The 17,906-nt window shown below is 41.3% G+C and overlaps 1 long non-coding RNA gene across 1 annotated transcript in view; it reads right to left on the bottom strand.

Moving 5' to 3' along the window:
* The window catches only part of LOC128145628 (uncharacterized), a 41,555-nt gene that overhangs the window by 18,315 nt on the left and 5,334 nt on the right, over positions 1-17,906 (bottom strand). The window lies entirely within an intron of this gene.

The raw sequence follows: 17,906 nt of genomic DNA, 5'->3' as shown, positions 1-17,906 counted from the left end.
GGAAAAGACCCTTTGCAAAGATGCTCCAAGTGTCCTTAGAGGCTGCTAACATAAATCTACACAGTGCTGTCAGGGAACTCCTGCGTTTTGGCTCTCCTAGGCATAAGTTTTTCCACGAGGAAAGTCCTTTGCCTCTCTGACTGGCAGGAGGAGGAAAAAAAAACCAAACCAAACAACAACAACAAAACATGCTCATAAGGGCTGCTGCATCCAGAGAATAGTGCGCAAGGAGGGTGGGCAAGCATTTTGGTTTAGTTTAAGACGACTGACCTTAGTGATGACACTGAAGCAGCTACACAAATTATGTTTAACACTGCAGCTTCATGTGTATTCAGAAGCCAGCCTGAAGTTAATAGAGTGTATTTTCAAAGTTACTATACGGTTTATGTTTAGAACTCCAAATGGAAGCCATTCCCTTTGCTCAGCATGTGAGAGAAACCTGGTAAATTAGAGATTTGTTTATATTCTGAGCAGGTAACAACAAAACAACATACCTAATGCAGTTCAAGGATTGCATCTCAAAAGTGGACTACAGTACATTTGTACTCTGGTATCACATTTGCATTTGTAACTCTTGTGTATTCTGCAAGTAACAGAAGTAGTTGCTCTCTAAAGCCTTTTGGTAAAAAGAATAGCATTTCTACAGTGATTAGACTTGTTTAGATCATCTTATTAAATTCAGAAATCACAATTCATCTGCAAGCAGCTGCATTTCCTAAAATCTATATGCACTAGGGTTTTGTTGTTAGGCAAAATCTAAATAGGGAAACTAACTTCTGATTTTACAAAACCTGCTTTGAGCATAATTAGGTTTTCATTGAAGGTACATTAAGCACCTACCAACCCGGGGCCCTTATCCATGGCTGAGGCCTCCGGAAAACTGCCCCCATATAAACGATAAGTAATCACAACAAAACAAGTTCTCAATGAATATAACTGTAAACTGCTAACTTGGTCAGAATCCAAGGTTACAGAGCGATGCTGAGCCACATCAGCAAGTGCATACAGATTATGGAAGAGACGTAACCTTGTGCTACGGAGAGCATCTCAGTTGTGTTTCATATGTATCTTTCACAATTCTTACAAGGGATAGTTCCAGCTCAGGAACAAAACCAGCCTTGTTCCAAGGGTATTGTATGTAAAGATTAACAGTGTCAAATGGTGACAGCACTATCGTAAATTCCAAGCACACAAAAACTAAGATGTTAAATCCTATCTCTATAACTTCTGTTCCTCTCAATGTGAAATTCAGAAGGTGTTGAATGGAAGTGATCACAGAAAGTAGTAGCTTGATTGATAAAGTCCCTATCTGGTCATTTACGATCTGGCTGAAGGAGAAGCAGCTTTTGCCAGACAGAAAAGCAATTAATCTGCAAACAAGCTGAGGAACAGCAGGGCTGTGCATTGGAGTCTCAGGCTGCTGGGAGCTCATGAGAGGAGATAAGACTGCAGCCTGCTATTTATTGTACATTTTAATTAAGTGCTTGTTAACGGCAGTTATCTTAACAGTCATAAAATTACTGTTGTAATGCATTTTGTTTGAGGAAAAAAAAAAAAACTGAGGGAGCCGAAGGACTTTATGAAAGCAGTCACAGATTGCTTTCACTTTAAATCAAAGAATAAATTCTGAAGAGGAGGGATGTTGCAATGATCTAAGCCGAGCCACTAATGGTTATTTAATGTGGCCATCAGTGTTTGTAAGTCCCTAGCATACGGAACATACACAATAGCCTCCAAACCCTCTTTAACACTTATTTGAGATGACAGGAAAAATGAAACCGTTTGTGCTTTCAATGGAAAAGCAATCATTGGTACATTATATTCTGCTTGCCCTATCATGCTAATGCATGGTAAAAATGTCACCAAATGTATTTAAGGACCTGATGGAGTGTTGCTGTTTGATTCCTGTTACCGGGCTGATTAATAAAAATCTTCAATTTGTATGTAAATGCAGTGGGGTTTCATATCATCCGCATACCTGCACCTGGAGAAAATAATAAACTGAAGTTTAATGCAGCAATTATAAGCATTTATGGAACTCTTTAAAGAGGCTGCCTGCCTCCCCTGACCATCAAGATGAGATATTCACAGAGGAATATTACTGATGCTCAGACAAGCAGGGCTGCAGATGGTCCCCAGTGCAAACGCTGCCAATGCAGATTAACTCACTGACTCATACTCACTTTGGTACAACAATGTAAGCTACTTATTGTTAGACAAAAGTGTCATATTTTTCCCTACATCTGAAATAAAAATCAAATCGAACTGTTCTTTGGAGTAGTGGGAAAGGTGGTAATTAACATTTCAAATGAGGTGTGTTTGCATCATTTACACTTTTCCTGACATCACTTAATTCCCTTGTGCATATGTTCCCATGACAACATCATCACCACAGATAAAAATTGCATCGGTACAACAGAAACTCTTCAAGATATATGACAACAGCTGTTTGTTTATTTTTTTTTAATCCCTCTAATGATCTTCAGACTTTTAACCAGTGACCCCCTAATGGCTGATCCTTAATAAAACAAAGTATGCAGCTATTTGCATCTTCACAGATGGATATTGGAAAGGGTTTGTGGTTTGGGTACTAATGGAATAATAAGTACCATGTATTGGATATGGTCATGTGGAGGAATACATTACAACATAGATAGATACCAGCTTTGATGTATGCCCATGCACAAGCTCTGCTCACATAGCAATCCATGATTAAGTGCACATGACATAGATGTTCTTAGTTTGTTGTAACCATTTGCTAATCTGCATTTGCAAATTTCAGTGAATGTGCTCAAAATGAGAAACAAACATATTCAACTATAATCCCTGTGAGACACTACACTGGATAAATTATTGTTCTATTGTTTCAACACTGTATTTTTATTGGAGTGCAATTCTTCACTAACTATTAGCAGGGTACCAATGCGTTTTAATGACTGTGATGCTCCTCACAGATTACAGACAAAGAATGAAATCAGTGAGCTACCAAAAGCACAACTATAATTAGTCTTTTATTTAATAGTCTCAGACAAGGCTTTAACTTATCCCATCCACAACTGAGTGCTCTGCTGACACTGAAGAGGGTTTTTTATTCTGCTTCCTATGGTGCATGATCAAGCCACTCTCCTTAAGGAAGTTTAGTGGAAGATCACCCCCTTTTTTTAAGCCAGCCTCCAGCTTGTCACTAAACAATAGTTCTCAGGCCCAGCTGTGGCACATTTGGCTAGCACACAGCAGGTACCACCTGAAAAGCTGTTCCCTGGCTCTTCTGAGGTAAAAGCAAACATATATCCTGCTCAGACAGTCATTCAGTATTTTAACCAAAAAGCACACCAGGAGTCACTTCTGGGCATGCTTTCTGACAAGTAACTGCTCTAGAGGCAGCTTCCCAGCATGTGCATTGACAGACTGAATAAATCCTTACCAAGAAAGCCTCTCCTTCCAAATGTAGCTCTAAATCCAAATTCCAAGCAATATTATAACTGCTGAGAGAAAAGCATCTGTATTAGAGATCTCCAGACCCAAAAGGAAGTCAGAATCCATTCTCGGGGAGGGGACTTTGGCAATTACCAGCCAAACAATTGTTTGTTTACTATCCTAAATAGCAAGTGTAGATTCAGACAACTGGCAGCACAATAACATCACACTGCAGAGGAAGAGCTGTACTACCACGATGCTTCACAGAACCATCAGTCACTATATTCACTGTTAGATGCCATGTCAGACAATGACAGAAACTAACCAGGAGGTCATTGAAAGCAGCCCAAATTTCGTTACATGCTCACAGAGATTATCTGCTTTTCAGCCAGGGTTCCATCCAGCCTGGTAAAATGCTGATCTGCTATTGCACCTGCAGCTGGTGAACTTGCAAGGATTCAACTCCTGCTGTGGTTTCATGTGTCTCACTAAATACAAGTCCTATTGTTCCTACACACCGCTCTGCTTACCCAGCCCCATTCTGGAAGGACAAGGTGAAGAAAACAAAGCACCACCATCACCAGACTGACACAGTGACTAAGATGATGAGTTGTATCATCAACATTTGATCTGAACTCCATCAGACTAAATGGGAACTCTAATGTCATTGCCAGCAGATTTTGGATTAGAAACCTCAGGTCTCAACCAACTCCAACTGTACAGCTCTGCCTATCTCTTAGGGAAAAATCACCCTGGTACCAATGCTCTGCTAGTGCATGCCTCTTGCAGTCACCCCTGCACAGAGGCAAAGAGAGCTGGTACTGGCAGAACCACTGAGCTGTGCAGGAGTAAAACCTATGATAGTCCACTTGGTGTGTTATCAACAGAACTGGCAGCTAATTTCAGATGATAAAGTCTTTATTGCCAGTCAAAACACAAGCAACTGAAAGCTTGCCAGCCAGTTTTCAGATCCTAAGCAGGTTCTGCAGCAATTAGTAAAAAAATAAGTATATGCCATCAATACTGAAGGATAAATATAGATTCCCACAATGACAGTTAAACAGAAAAATTTCTGACTGCATTTGAGGTAAGACATAAGACTGCTAAAGTCAAGAAATGAAGTTTCATTTGCAAACAGGATTATAAAATTTCAAAAAATCTCAGAGGATTTCAAAAGTCAAAGGTATTGTAGATCTTCACTTTCTTCCTCTCCCTCTTTGGCCCAGAATCATGTTGGTTCTTATGTGGTAATATCCTCAAAGAGAAAAGAGATTTCATTTTTTATTTTTTTTTTCCTATAGCTCTGCCATCATATTAGGATAATGAATCCCCGTATATTGCTTAAACCTTGCTCCTTGCACTGCAGAAATAGGGAGAAAATGGGAACTTAAAACATGAATAGCCCTGCTTCTTAGAAGAGAAAATTCAAAATGACAGTTGCAAATAGTCATCCACCCAGATCACTACATTCTCTGGAAAAATACTTGTTTCAGAGCAAGTCTGTTAATGAACCAAAAGTTAAACAGCATTTTCAGGATGAAAATACTTTTTTAATACTCTTGCAGTGATGTAATACTGTCTTCAAGCCAAATTCACTTTTACCATCCTCTGATACTGTTGACCTTGACTTAAATTAGCAAAATACTAAATCTCATTTACACAATAACAACATATATAGAGAATACTTTGTTACCACATTTACGTGTATATGAATTCTGCTCCAACACACACAACTGACACTGATGACTTGTAAACCCCAGTACATACCAAGATATATTCACAATGTTATGTCAATAGTAAATACTGTAAATATTGAAAATGTGTTCAGACATTCTGAACAATACTTTGTTGTCGTTTTTTAACACACACCTTCAAAAAAACCTGCAGTCAGTATCTATGCAGCTTGCTCACAGTGACCTTACAGCAACTTCACATTTTGATTGGTTTTTTTCATTCTTTCTTAGAAAGCTCCTAAAGAGCCTGTTTGGTCACAAGCAGGTTTGCACCGGAGAAGCATGCTGCTTCTTAAGTGTAGTATGTGGCAGGAAGCACAATAGCTTTACGGTTACTGTGCTGTAGCTCTAGCTTCAGCACTGTTGCACCCAATCACTTGGGAGAATCACCCGATCTGTTAAACAGAATCACGCCTCTCATGCCAATTTCACAAGTATATGAAGAAGTATGATCAGTCATGTTTATAAAGCGACCCGAGAACATCAGGTGAAGGGGACTGTACTGTTGCTGTTCCCTGCCTCCTTTACAACTGCTTATAAAATGACTAATTGGCTTTAGACTGACCTACAGATTTTTGAAGGCCATACCTACATCCTTGTGTCTACACCCGCACACATCTACACACCACTTATTTGTTTTCTAACTCTATAAATCTTTCAAGAATCTCACTATTAAGTCTTAAACTTGTAGGCTCTGAGCCTTTGGGCAACAGCCCTAAGCTGTGGTTTGTAGAGCACATTTAGAGCAGTACATGAAATGCTTGTTGTTGGCTTGAAAGGAGCTGGACAGCTACACAGTGATGGCATCTCATTTCTACCTCTTTAGACACTTCACCAGCGCATTACACAAGGAAGTAATATAAAGGGAATTTTAGTGTCATTCAGTTGGTGGGAATCAGGAAAAAGCCAGCTAAAAAGTTCTCACAGGCACCTTAATGTATAGCACATACTGTGAAAAGATCTGTGGTGTCCTGAAGTTCAGTCTCCTATGGCAAAGTTGCTCTGCGAATACAAACTATTTTGTCCAGAAAAAAAATTAATGTCCTTAAATAATGTACTTAGATATGCTTTGAATACTTAAAAAAACCCTAATGTAATACTGGATCCCTGCAGATCTGCTGGACTTTTACACAGTAAGTCCATTTTGTAGTCATCACTGGTATATTCTACTGTCCTCTTCACTGCTCATTACAGCTAAGGCCAGCTTCACACATTTGCATGCTCATCTAGTTACATTTGTTATAGCATAGGTATTTGTAACCCAGTGTAGTACAAGCTGTAGTGTTGATATAGTAACAGCAGTGTAAACATGCCCTACTTTTGTACAACATAGGGCTGGCCTACATGGTTATGTGACTGTATAATAAGCTGCAGTATTCAGGTATACTATTAACTCCACGCTAATTACTTCATATGAGGTGAGGTAGCTTACTCTTATGCAAAAGAAAGCAAACCACTTCACACAAACCGCACTCATATTCCTTTGCTAAGGCTACATCTAGTAGCTACATCTAGTAGCCTTACCAGTAAAACAAATTAAACATGCTAGGAAATATTCCAGGGCACCAAGGCTGGATGGCCCCCAAGAGCTCATGTCTCTGCACCACCAGAGCAAACCGGCTGCTTGCAAACCCCCAGCCAGCTTGAGCTCCCAGCTGTGGGCCGAGCGCTTCAGCACAGGGTGGCTGGTAGTGGTCAAAAGCCCACCGAGAACCCTCCTGAGAACTTCCCAGCACGGCTTTCCACATGCCAGTGCTCGGGAATGCTCCCCAGCATTGTTTAATTTTCTAGTCTAAATGTAGCCTAACTATCTGCATGGGGGAGCAGGGTGAACACTAAAGCTGTTTGGCAGTCATTCCTCCATGTGGGTAAGCATTTTTCCACTCCTGTATATGGGAAATATCAGCACATTTGTATCAAATTAATTATCAGCAAAGTTAAAAGTAGTAAAACTTGTGTTTGGACAAGGCTTTAAAACTCCTTTCTTCTCCATTTGGAAGGTTGGTTTTACTGTTCTTCTACAGTATTTTCAATGGTTTCATGTATCATTCCCTGTTGAAGTCCAGGACTCTGCATGGTTTGGTGGAAAAGAATGGGTCTTATTACTCTGAGTTTTATTTTAGTTTTAAATGACCACTGTAAGGATAAATTGCCTCAAAAAATACCTCCAAATCATTAGAAATACTCCCTAACCTTGCCATAAAGATTTCTTTACCACCGCGACCTTAATGAGAATGTTTCCCTTAAGAATTGTGGAGAGTTTTATGAGAAAGCAACAACAAAACAGTGAGAAACCTTGGCAACATTGAGGAAAAAAAAAAATCAATAAAAGAAAAAAATCAAAACAAAAAAAAAATCTCTCAGAAAAAAGGCCAATACCAACTTTTAAGATGACCACACTCTAATATCCTCTCATTTGTAAGTTTAATTTGTTTTCTGTACTATTTTTATCTCACTGAACTGCTATTATGTGAAGTACAGAAAAAAAGGTCTTTTACTTAGAAGAATTCTTGACTAGCTTTCTCCTAAATATGATATTCTTGGGAAAACAGGATATCACTTTAATAGATGGAAAGAACAGTCCACAGCCACAATACACAAAACCTGATCTACAGCTTTAGCTAACCCACTGCTTCACATATGCCTAGCTTTAAGCATGTGACGTATTCCCTAAAAGCCACTGATTCCCATCAAACACCTCAATGGACCTAAAAGTGAAGCATCAGTTTGAGCACCCTGCCAAACCTATGCCTAGCATACCATAACATAACCTCAGCCTACCTCCAAAAAAACAAGAGTAAATACAGCGTCCCAAGGAACAGCAATAAAGGCGTAACCCTAAAGATGGTCAGAAGCTCTCACAGCCATAAAGAGAACATTCTAGAGAAAACCTGACCTCACTGATATCCACAGGTCTTCTGAAATATCCACAGCCATTCTGAAAAAAAAATTGTCATGTTCAGTTACACATTTTGAAATTTGGTGCCACAGTCATATGGCTTTTTTTTTTTTTAAAAAAAGGAAATGTCATTTCTGTCTTGAGAAATTATGACATTTGTATATTATTTAAAGAACAAGTTGTTCATGAAGCAGCAAGAAAGTGAAACTATCGAAACAGCAGAAAAAACATCAACAGTGAAGATTGAAACTCCCTCAATTATATTTTATTCCAAGCCTTTAATCACAGTAATACATTTCAAAGGGATAGAAAGGAGTCTCATCCTCTATGGCCATGAGCTTCCCATATTGGAAGCCAAAGAATCATGCACTGCAGTGATTCTTCCAATGTTCACAGCATCTTGACTGAGACCACCATCTTTTTTACATCACACATATAATATGGCATAAAATACTGATCTCTTCCAAGCTGAGTTAAATAAGTGAAAGAAATGATCCTACCATGAGATCCACACTTTATTAAACCTTAAAACACATCCAAGTAATTGCTGTAAGAAGATAAGTAGAATTCTTTACATAGAACTGCTTTACTGTTTTCTACAACTGCTATGTCAGGTCTGATTCCATATATGTGTTTAGTGGAAGCCAAAGAACTGAATAAAACAGTCTTACTTTTTGATCTCCTAGTATACATGCTGACAAGTCCTTTTACAATATATACCAGTATTTAGGATGTATACTATTTCACAGATCTTTGAAGAAAAGTAGTCTATTTATGTGCAGAAAAGTACTGGTTCAATATAATGACCAATATTTACTCAGAGATCCTAAAGTGCTCTGCAGACTTTACAGAAAGAACTAAATAAACAGGGAACATTTTACCAACCACTGAATTCAGGTATCTCAAGCATGGAAGACAGCAACCATTTAATATGGCACCACAATACCACATATAGGTTGAAGATATGAAAAAAACAGGAAAAAAATAAGTAGCTGTAACTTAAACTAATCGCTTAAACTCTGGCCAATGCAACAAAACTTGCATTCCTTCTTCTGCTAGAAGCACCTACATATCTTCAACAAAACGGCCATAATCTCAACTTTACGTCTCACTGAGAAAGTTACCATCTTCTCCACCCGGTGTCCCTCCCCATTCCCATCACTAGCTATTACATTGATTCAGAAACTGGCTCCAAGGGAAAAATACCACTCACTAATTACCATAGAGTGGTGTTCATTCAGCACTTCAGTTTTCCTTGGAGGCTTCTTACCCAAACATTAACCCTCAACCAAACCAACCTCAGCTGTTTCAACATTCTCTTTTTTTTTTTTAATCTGTATATAAAAAAGAAGAACCAGACCAGTTACAGTCAGACTTCTTGGCAATTTAACATTTTTAACCAAAGTAATTTATAAATTATGCAAGTGGAATATTTATTTATGTGAAGAATTTTGTGGGTTTTTTTAAAGGCGGATGGGAACTGCTTTTATATAGTAAGTGACTGAGAAATGTCTGAATGTTGTCTTGTATAAACTTTACACTAGCAGCAACGCTACAGAACAATTTTGCTTTTGTTGAGGGCATATGTACATTTTAATGAAACACTTTAATTATGAGACAGTTGCTTATATAGCTATGTGAACTGAAAATGGTTTGGGTGTTAGTTTTTGATCTGTCCTAATATAAAAGATAGTGTAATTCAAACATAACAAAACTAGAGTGTTCTTCTCTCTGCAGTAAGAGGGGAAAGACACACAGCGGGAACTAAACGAGGACTTGAAAGGAGCCATGCTGGCCGCCTATCAGGGTCCCCACTATTTGCATACCAAAGGTACCAGACATCTGGGGGAGAGTCTGTGCGGTCCCTTATTGCCGTCTTCTGCGGGGCCTGTGCCGAGGGAATTCTCCCCCAGCCAGAAATGGGGCTTCCAGCCCTTTTATGCTGCTCCAGCCTGTTTACCTACCATAACGGGGTCAGAGTACAGGAAGAAATCTTAACCCTACATTTGAGGCAGAGAATGCTGCAAACCGAAGGACCTGGCCACATGTGGGATTCAGTTATCAGCAGCAACTCTGGTAACTGGTGCTAATGTAAACCCCAAAAGTAGAACAAAAAACCTCAGCTCAGCTGCTCCTGCTTGAATCCGACTTTGAGACTGAAGTCACACTGGAGAAGTGCTCTAAGACATTATAACAGGCATCACAAATGCTAAGTATATTTTTCCAGGCTATTTTTAGAAAATTACTGAAGAGCAAGATGTTATACCTCTTCCATGTACATTGTATTTGCCACACATGCATCAATAACGCAGTCAGGTTCATACGTGAACGTACACACTCAGAGCTAACACCATGTTATTTTCTTATTTTTTGGGACATTCTTTGGAGATGCTTCCCCCCTTTCCCTGGCTGACCACTGAATCACCACACAGCCTCACAGTGTGCTGCTGTGCTTGGACATCCTCCAACTCTGGACACTCCAGAGTGTGAAGTCAAGTAGAGAAAGGAGGAGAATATAGAAAGATGAAGGGACTGAGAGGAAGGAAACTATCAAATATCACAATCCCAACAAGCCATTACTTTTCACTGGGATCAGCTAGAGGGTTAGTAATACCCCTCTAACTCCATGCCTAACAATAGTAGCAAATTAGTAACAAATTAGTAAATGTAGTAAAACAATGACTACCAAATGGATTTCTTGCAAGCACAACTTTGAATATTTCACACTAAAGCTCAAAGCAGATACTAAATGACACTTCTGTAAAATACTGTTTTGCACAGACTGCCAACAAGAATTGTGCCCAGGTATGTAAGACTGGGGGGTTGGAGTGGGCAAATGAACTATTTTAAACCACAGCATATTAGTAGAAGAGCTGGACAAGCACTCCAGCATTTGAAATTTTTTAAAAAGGAAATATTTTGATAAAATTTATCTGCTGTAAAACCAGTTTAAAAATTCCCAGTACATTTTTTAATGGAATCCCAGCTCCAGTGTATCAGGTAACACATCCTAGTGAAACGAAACATTCCTGTTTTTCAGCCAACTAATAATCAGGTTGCATTTGGTACCCCTTAATGGAGAAGAACAATTGCTATTAAAGGAACATAGCAATTAAATCTCTAGGACTAAATTGCCACATCCTCCCTGTTAGCTTTAGGAGTGCGCTTTTTGTGATGCAATCTCCGCCAAAATTTCTTCACGAAGATTGTCTTGTAGTGTGTCATGGGGAGAAGGCAAAGGTTTGCTGTCCAATTCTGTTCAAAAGCTGCTCCTAATCCTGGAGGAACTTTAAGATTTTGGGAGGCCAAAGCTCTCCATTCAGCAGCACCAGATTACCACAGCCAACCAGAGCCATCTTTGCCACAATCACCCTGCTTTCATTGAGATAGAAGGTCCCTACAAAAATTAATGTGGTTTGCAAGTGTATCACCTTTTCACTGAAACTTTTCTGGTAGGAAGAAGGTACATGTTATTCACCTCCCAGCTCCATCTCCAAGCTACATTCACAAGCACATACAGCAGAAGCTTCCACAGCAAGTAGCTGGGGTGGGTATCACAACTAAAGTACTCCCATTGCTGTTCTGAAAGCAGGCATTGAGATCTTCATGTAGATGCACGGATCTCAGAAGCACGATCTGGCCCCCAGACATGATAGGTTTCCTATAAAGAACAGCGTTACTATAATCCCTCTCTTGTCATGAAATATTCAATTTTCTTTTTCATTCTTAGAAAATAAAATGCTAAATTACCCAGTTTAGTAGGTCAATGTCAAAACTTATGATGAAAAAGAATCTTCCTAAGAGAGTTTCTTAAAACCTGTATAATCAGGTTGGTAATGCTGCCCACAGGGAAAACCCATTAGCAGAAATCTCTAACACATTTCAAAAAGCAAAACCTAAGTGGATTGTGGGTGTGCCTAACTGTTTGTTATATTGAAAGCAGCCCAACTCATCTGAAAGCATTGCTACATCTCAGTGCATTGGTTTCCCTCTGCACATATTTGGTGTAGAAATCTGCTAATGCAGCCAGTAGGCAAACGTTATGAAGGTGAAGAAAGCAGATTTCATCTTCCTTGCAAAACTGGAAGAAATTTTGTAGCTGTTTTAAAGGGTTAAACTCGACTCCTGAACTTCAATACTCAGAAATTCTATGCACTCTCTTTTTAGAGTACTCTTCCTTCCTTCCTATCCGCTAACACAATAGGGAAGGCTTTGTTATCATTAATCATCTTCAGAGCCCTGGGGATTCTCCAAGTATGAGCACTGCTGCAGCCTCACTGGAAAAACTCACGCAGAAAGGCACCAAAGTTTCTGTTTGAGTTCACTCCTGAAGATTTTCATTAGTGACTGGATTACAAGCTGGGGACATGGTTAATGGTTCATCTAAAGTCAAAGGAACTAAATCTTTGATAATTATCACCAGAATCAATATTTTCAAATAAAGGACTTGAACTCTTTTTTTTCCCTGTGCCATGAAGATCTGTAATCTGAAGGGGGGGGGGAAGATGGATTTTTCAGCATAAAACCAAATAAAGTCTTACACTGCACAAAACATCACAAAATATTAGGAAAGGTAAGATAAGCAGTCTGAACAGAGGCAGAAATGTATCGAAAATGATACATTTTTGAGAGAGGGTGATTGTGCCTTAACAGAGAACAATTTATCTAGACTAAAGACCTCAAATAGCAGGTACTGTATGAGTTTAGCAGCAATTATTTGACTAATTCATGTTGTCAGTCTCCTGACAAATAGCCCCCCCAAAAAGCAGCCTGTCTTGTAATTTCTGGAGACCTTGAAGGAAAAGGATATCCTGTAGAAATTAAAGAAAAGCAACATGGCTGAGAAAACATTTGTAAATAAGTCATCAACATTCTGATTAGATCTCTAACTCCTTGATCCAAATGTCTTGGGTTTTTTAATCCATTCTGCTACATAAAACTAGTTTAAAAAATACACTCAGTACAGAAATAAAGACAACAAACATAGTCCTGATTTCTCAAACAGGCTTTTTATCTGCAGGTGCAAATTCTGCACTTATTTATAGCTGTTTCCTCAATTTAATGCCTGCTCTTCATAAAAGTATAGTGCTAGCATTAATACATTCAATTGCCTATCTGAAGCTGGCAGATATGAGGCTCAGACATGAAGTGAGTTTCTAAAACTCTTCAGACAATGCTTATGAATTCCCCAAACAATCCAGCAACACAATTCTGTAACTAAAAATAAATGAACAGCTTCTGATTGAGAGTCCAGTTTCAGCATCCCTAGTACCATACAGACTGTACATGGCATTTGTGTTTAATACTATGTGAACACTAAGTAGTTGTGCAAGTGCATGTCAAGTTATATGTTCCTACCAATCTGCAAAATTATTATTTTTATGCGTAATTGCAGTAACTATGCAGGCAGGTTAGGTCCATAGCATTGATTTTACATGCTTACCCTTGTGCTGCTACAATTTATTCTCATTGTTTATACAGCTAACAAGGTGCTGTGTGTACACAGTGGGCTGTGAGCTAAGACTTTGTGTCTTGCTCCACAAAAATTGCAATCTAAACAAAAAACCTGTGCACTGGAGAGTGGATTGGTCTTCACTGAGAAACAGAAAGGAGGAAACAAAAACAAGCAACAAGAGATGACAGGAACAGCAAGGCAGAGGGATTGGGCAGAATGCAACAGAAATAACCAGGCACATGACATAAAAGTTCACAGCAAAGGTGAAGACCTGGGACTTGGAGACTTCAGGAGGTACACAGAAATGCTGTACACTGCAAGGCTTTGAACAGTGGGACTCGTAGGCACATTTTACATCGGATTTCCATTTATAAAAAGGGATTTTTAGTGTTTTCCTACTTCAGAAGAACATTGAGAAGATAAATACAGTAAGGAAGAAGAGCTGGTGACCAAATAAGTGGCAATAGTGACCAAAGCTGTGGTCATATATAAGGTACATTAAGATAGGTTAGGATAAGAGATCTGACTAGCATGCAGTAGGAGATGCTAAATAAGGAACAAATTGTCTCCCTTTTACCCCAGACTATGTCTGTTCCCTCACCTACTGAGACCTCTCTCCAAAGGAAACAGGCTATAAGGCCACCTTTATAACACAGTACTCTTTCGAGGTTGGTTGCCTTTAGCAGGTTTTGGAGCAGGCACATCTGAGATGGGTGGTCTCATCAAGCACAATATCCTCACCCGGGCATCTTTTATCTGCTAGCCCCCATGTTGTGGAGCCTGTTCTCCCAGATGCTTTATCCCATCATTTAAATGCTGCTTTAGACAACATTTTTTTCTTCCTTTTGATTGATGTCCAGCCCAGCACATTATCCCTTCCTTTAAATTGATGTCACTTTCTTTAAGAGCCTAAGCATTACTCTAAACTGTGTTTTAATTGCTATTTATATGTCCCTCAAGTGTGCAGAACCATGAATTGTTCAGCAAAGGCCAAGACATTTTATAAATAAAATCCTCACTTGCTACTGAGAACGGTAATATTAGCTGGCAGCATCTGGATACACTTTCAAAGTGAAGATTTTACTTTTACAAGACAAGGCTGAAAACACAGACGGCATAAGCTACTGTGAAACCTGCAGAAAGCTACTTTTCTCCCCTGTTCTTCGAATACCATTGTAAGTCGGTGAGTGGGAGGAAAGTTAAAGCTTACACACATCCCAGCATGCCAACCCATGCCCTACTGAGATACTTGACTGTCTAGTGCTTCTAAGCAGCTGGAAAAATGTCAAACTGTCATCACTGATTAAAATGGGATTTTACAGAAAGCATCATACATATTGTCAGAATTCTAGACTTATTTTGCACAATGGAAATACAAAAAGTTGCTAATTTTGCTTCAAAACAGATTTTCTTCATGTTTCTCTCTGTATTCCGCTAGTATTTACTCAAGGCTGTACATATCCAATAATTACGGACTCCACTTTGTTTTGGAGACTTGGGGATTTACCCACCATAATTTTTCACTGGAAAGCCTGTACTCCTCCTAAACAGCCTGGAATCACGCAGATGTCTGCACATCATTTCTGCCACTTGCTGTCTCCAGGCTCATTCCTGAGCACTTGAGTGGAGCCAATGCCAGTGATTTTGATCTCCACAGCTCACCTGCAGTTCCCTGCCTTTCCCTCCCTCAGCTAAGGAAGTAACTAGCTCTGTTGTAGCAACCACCTTGTTAGAGATAAGAGGACTGCATTACCAAGGACATACTGTATTAGCCTTTACTATTTGACACAGACGACTGGATTGACAACCCAGAGCCACTTGACTTCCTTCTCCTCTTGTCCTCACGAGATCTACTGTTATTTTAATTTCCTTAACCTTGAGAGAAAGAGTGAGAATGATGCTGTTTCACCTGTACTCTCTATTAGGTGGCAAACTTTGTGTGACACGTGTAATCCCTTCCTATGCATGTGCAAAGACGGCATCAGCCAAGCTTGCCGATATTCACTCACCAAAACCTCCATGTGAACAAGACCTAGAAGATACTTGACACTGAGCACGGAAAGGGAAGATCTGAGAGTCAACAGCAGGTAGGAGATGGCACCTGCTTCCAATGGTATTACAGAGGGGGACAACTAAAGCTTCTGCATCCCAGGCCAGTGCTGCACCACCAGCCTAAGACCCAGCTGCCATGCTGGGGCAACCTGATCCTGCTGATAACATGAGGGAGAGTCCACGTGATGCTCCACACAGCCTCCTGCTGTGGGACTACCTAACTGCTAGCCCCTGCTTGCTACTACAGAGCTGCCTGCGGCAGGTGCCCGCTATAATGATGTCTTCTTAAAGGGTTAACCACTTACAGGTTCAGCAAGTTCAGCACTCCTCCGTTTCACCAGAAAGACAGCATTCAGTCCAGCTCTCCACCTGGCACACCTTAGGAGGCGAAGGCACTTACTAGCATTGCAGAGGCTGCAACAGACACCTGCCCCGTCCCTGCATGACCACAGGCCTTCCCCAGCTATGGCCTAACCCAGCCCGGGCCCAGCAGCAACCTCCCTGGGGCAGGGGCTGCTGCACCCAGCAACAGCCCCTTCTGTGTCAGGACAGGCTTTTCTACTGACAGAAGCTCCATGGCTTCTGGGTCTTACCAGGCCCAGCAGCACACAGGAGCAAGGCCCCATACTGACACAGGCCCAGACAGCACCACCCACAGCAGCCACCAGCACCACTGACAAGGCTCCCCCAGCAGGCGCTTAAATACCTTGGGCCGGGCTGGGATTGGCCAGAGGGCAGGACTACGTAGAAGCAGAGGATTGGTGGAGAGCTGCTCTCTCTGTGTGGGGATTGGTTGGCAGCTGAGCTGTAGGCAGCACAGGCTGGGCAGGGCCCCGAGACCTGTTGGGAGGCCCATGGGGCAGGCCCATGGGGCAGCCCCACGGGGTGACCCCTGCCCCCAGCCCAGCCCCCAGCCCATGGGGTGACCCCCTCCCCACCCCCCCAATGCACTCAGGATAGAGGTGACCCCAGCCCTGCAGTCCCTGGGGCTGGGGGCTGACCCCAGGTGTCCCACTCAGGGCAGGTACCCCCAACCCCACGCTGGGCCACCGCCAGGCCATGCAGCAGGGTCGCAGCACCAGGCCCTGCTGCTCACCTCTCAGCTGAGTGCCCAGCCGCCAGGCTGGGACACAAAAGCAGGGGCTGCTTTCACAGAATCTTGGTTTTGTTTCTTTTTTTGTCTTTTTTTAAATGCAGCTGTAACTGCGTCTTGCAAGAAGTAACGCTATAGCTGCTCCAAGACAGCCCACCAAACCCAGCCTCCCGGTGAGGCGGGCACCATTGGCCTTGTCTCTGAATGCAGCGTGGACGTTGGTTGGACATAATGGTGAAGCAAGTTCAAGCATGATGAGCTGGATATTGAGCCAGGCTTTTCGGATCGCAGCTTTGGCCTCAAAAAGCTGCCTCACCTGCACCGAAGGCCCAGGGCAGGTGCCTAAGCCTTCTTCTAAAGCCTGTCCTCCTTGTGCTTCCCCAAGCACCCAGTGAGCCCCCGAGCAGGAGACCCCCCAGGGACAGCGCAGCCAGCTCCCTGCTGTCCTCCTGCCAAGCTGAACTGCATCGTCCTGGGGGACACGAAATGGAAGCAAACCTGGGTTGCTGGATTCTCCATTGACACTTATGCTGGGAGTTCAGGGAGACAATCAGCTCATCTTGGAAGAAATAGGGCCAGTTGGTAAGGGACAACCAACAGAGCATCACAAAAATATAAGCTCTGTCATAGCAATTATTATTCCTTTTTCCTTTTAGCCAGTCGCTGCATCACTCTGAGTGATGGGAAACGGCCTGTATGGGGAAAATAAAGCACCCTTGTTGCAAATCCTTCCAAACAGAACAAAATTATGCAAACACAGCCCTCCACACAGTGCGCCTGCAACCCTCTGCACCAGTGGTTAAACCTCAGCCTAACCCAGATCTCTGGAGAAAACAGAAGGTTAAAAAGTTAATTTTTCTCACCTGGACAGCACTAGATTGTTTTTAACCTCTCCTGAGACAGACTGTAATCAGGCAAAGGTGCAAAGCGAAATAGCTGTAGACTGACCATTTCTCCAAACAAATAATCACAATAAATTCGTCAGAGCAAGAACTCTTGAAATACCCCAGATATTAGAGCCTGTTGTAAACAAAGAGTTTCCAAATATAATAGCTGGAAAGAGGATGTTCAACCCCTTAAAGCAAGCACACTGATTGCAATGTAAAATGAGTACTTAAAATTTGTACAAAGCTGCTTCTCTGTTCCAGCAACTGAGCCCCCCGAATCAACAAGAGATGGGCAATGCTGTAGTCCCAGCTCGTCCCAAGGAGTTTGAGCTCCTTAGCTGAGAGCCTCACATGCACAGCCACAGTCCCA

Source organism: Harpia harpyja, chromosome 9, assembly GCF_026419915.1.
Source record: "Harpia harpyja isolate bHarHar1 chromosome 9, bHarHar1 primary haplotype, whole genome shotgun sequence".
In the NCBI taxonomy this organism is placed as follows: domain Eukaryota; kingdom Metazoa; phylum Chordata; class Aves; order Accipitriformes; family Accipitridae; genus Harpia; species Harpia harpyja.
The sequence above is the reverse complement of the archived record's forward strand: the minus strand, read 5'-3'. Positions and strand labels throughout refer to the sequence as shown.